A 3,605-nucleotide genomic window follows, 5' to 3' on the forward strand; every position below is an offset into this window, starting at 1 on the left:
GAGATAAAGTCTTTACACGTTCATAACCTTCTTATCTCATCTATCATTCTATATCATTTTATCATTTCCATTTGTTTGGCTTTATATTCTTCTTCTGGAATTGGACCATTTGATCTTACCCGTGTCTGTCTGAAGCATTTTGACCCAAGTACTCAATAACTTAAGGTGGACATTTGACGTAAATGATGCCACTTGTATGCACATTTATAATAATGTACGTATTTTTAGTGTTACCATGTGCAATGGATGCTTCATTTATTCCTCTAGTAAGCCTAGTGAGTCGTTTCAATGTATTCCTCCATCAAAAGAGTTTTTTTTTAAAAAAGATTGAATGCCATTTTTTATTCATACCTTATTACTACACGTGATGTTCGTGAGTTACAGATGCCTAAAAAATGCAATAGAATGAGTACTGGCTCAAATAAGAAAACAATCCTCATGGCTCAGTAGATTATACCATTGCCTTGATTCCCTAGAATATTTTTTAAGTGAAAAAAAGTCCCTTCATTCATCCCAAAAGGAAGCTTGTCTTTGGATTAATCTAAAAAAAAGACAGATAACTTGGAGGCAACAGTTGCAGTGCAGCACAACAAAGTCAACAATAGGGACTATGTTTCTTGCTTACGGTTAATATGAGACGCTGCCAGTGGGGCTTGAACCTGGGACTTTCAAGTGTAACCGCAAAGTCTTATCGACTCTGCTATCTTGCCTCAATCAATAAATTTACATTGTCAAAGGACTTGTATCTAGGGTGGCTCATATCAGACAGGGAATATTTATTAGCGATATGAATTGTTTTTTAAAAGTAGTCCTTTAAGAGTCATAGGATGCATGGTGTCAAATTTCATCCCGAACGCCCGTTTTATTGAAAGCATTGTCTACCATAGCAAGCTGCGTAATGGATTTACGGCAAGTTCGACATATTTAGGTCATATCAGTGCCAGTACACAGTAGGCAACCTCAATCATGTACAAAAAGCAATTATCAGACACGAGCACAGGATTCCACTAAGAGGAGTACACACAAATGTTTACAAAATGCATTCAAAACCAAAACTATAACAGAACAACAGAGATGATTTACAAGGAAAACAACTAATAATCTCATTCCAAGACAAAGACAAAAAGGAAATATAGGAGGATAGATGACACAGCAAGATTGGTTGTCTGATTTAAGGTTTTGTTTGTTTTTAAGGGTTTTACGGCTCTTGCAACACATTTAGGTTATATCAGCGCCAGTAAAAAGGAAGAAAATGGGACAGTAAAAAGTTCTAGAATTGCAATTAAAGCACCCAAGAAAAAGTAAGACATAGGGGAACTGGGAACAAATAGGGATCAGATGTAGATTCCAAGAGCATACCACTAATGTACTTTGTTTGAGATTACCTATAAGTCTCATCCGGACACAAGCACAAAATCCAACCGAGGAATACACTCAAATTCTTACATCATACATTCAAAATAACAAATAAAATACATAACAGAGAGATGATTTACAAGGAAAAAAAACATTAACTATGCATTTGACTGTTTCCCTCCCGACTAGGACTCCGGCCAGGGCCAGGACAAAACCAAGTAATCTCATTCCAAGACAAAGACAGAATGCATGTTGGAAAACAGATATAAGGGGATAGAAGACACAGTATGTACCCCCCTGCCCACCATGGGAGGTCAGGATCCCCACCCAGATTTAAGGTTTTAAAATGTGCAAGCAAAAAAGATGCTCAATGAACACCATGAAAGATAATGAACCATGATTACAACTGTATTTCATTGAATTCCTTTATTTTCAATTTTAATACAGATAAAATAATAATCTTTATATTACCTGATTGCATAATCAATGAAAATGACAAAAACTAAATGAGACGACTTGAGACTCACTTTCACATAGCGTGTATGTCCTCCAATTGGCAGTGGCCGGTATAAGTATAAACTAACAAAATTATTCAGCAGTATGAGATTAGCACGATAATACTGAATAATATAATAAGAATAATTATGAGTAGAGTGACGATATCATTCCAGTAAAGTTTAAAATTATGTTAAGATTAAAAGGCAGATATGATACAAAGTGAGTCATAAGTTTATGCCATATTACTGTTTGTTTGTTTGTTTGTTGCTTTGTTTGTTTTTTGTTTTTAAGGGTTTTACGGCGCTTGCAACACATTTAGGTTATATCAGCGCCAGTAAAAAGGAAGAAAATGGGATAGTAAAAAGTTCTAGAATTACAATTAAAGCACCCAAGAGAAAGTAAGACAAAGGGGAATGGGAACAAATAGGGATCAGATGTAGATTCCAAGAGCATACCACCAATGTACTTAGTTTGAGATCACCTATGTCTCATCCGGACACAAGCACAAAATCCAACAAAGAGGAATACACTCAAATGCTTACATTATACATTAAAAATAACCAATATAATAATACATAACAGAGAGATGATTTACAAGGAAAAAAATATCATCTCCCAAAACAATAAACTATGCATTTGACTGTTTCCCTCTCAGCCAGGACTCCGACGAGGGCCCGGAAAAAACCAAGTAATCTCATTCCAAGACAAAGACAGAAAGCTTGTTGGATAAGATATAAGGGGATAGAAGACATAGTATGTACCTCCCTGCCCGCTATGGGAGGTCAGGATCCCCACCCAGTGTTTGTTGCTTTAGGTCTCTTCCAACACAATTGAGGTTATATGAGAGACCGCTGAAACAAAAAAACAAGCAATCTAACAAAAATAGTACAAATGTAAATCAAAATCATAACCTAAAGATATCATAAGCTAAATTATAAATAACCAAGAACAAACAGGCAGAAGATTTACAGAAAAAAAAATCCCCTGTCAAAAATACAATCACAAACCAAAGAAGCAGGATAGGCTAGTAAAGAGAAGAAGAAACGACATCACTATCGGATCGTACACCCATGCGAACATCATAGGTATATGATTCAAGGGTGATGCTCCCATCCAACCACCCGCCCATATTACTGTGATACACATACGAGAACACATGACTGTTTTCCAATCCTACATGCAAACAATTGTTAATGTACACCATGTGCATCATAAAGATCGTTTCACTATTCCTTGAACGGCAAAGAGCAGGTGGAAATGTCCTAGGGAACCAAAACCTGTCACAAGCAACTAACAAAAGTTATGGGGTTTTTTGGGGAGGGGGGTTTGGGATTTAAATGAACCCAAAATGCATGATTTTTAATCTTATCTATTTGAATCACCACTTAGTATTGGTATTGTCAAGTTCAATTTGAACATTTCTCTATTTCTGAATAATTGAATTAAAATTCAAAAGGTATTAGTGTGGCATCTCTAAGAATTACAACAATACTCCCTTTTAAGTTTCATTTCCACCAGAAAACTTTTGCTCCATACATCTGTTGATTCCTCAAAGTTGCAAACCCGAGACATCAGATAAGTCTCAGGTTTGAAATTTTTGACAAGTTGGGAGTCATTTTAATCCATCGATATATTAAATAAAAGTTTTATGGCTGCCAGTCACCATCAATACCCAAAAGATGAGGAGCCAATTCATCAGAATAACGGAAAACGAAAATATCAGAAATCCTCAATTTGCGAGCAAAGATAAT

Source organism: Berghia stephanieae, chromosome 1 (assembly GCF_034508935.2).
Source record: "Berghia stephanieae isolate SIO BIC M18660-M18661 chromosome 1, UCSD_Bste_1.3, whole genome shotgun sequence".
Taxonomy (NCBI): Eukaryota; Metazoa; Mollusca; class Gastropoda; order Nudibranchia; family Aeolidiidae; genus Berghia; species Berghia stephanieae.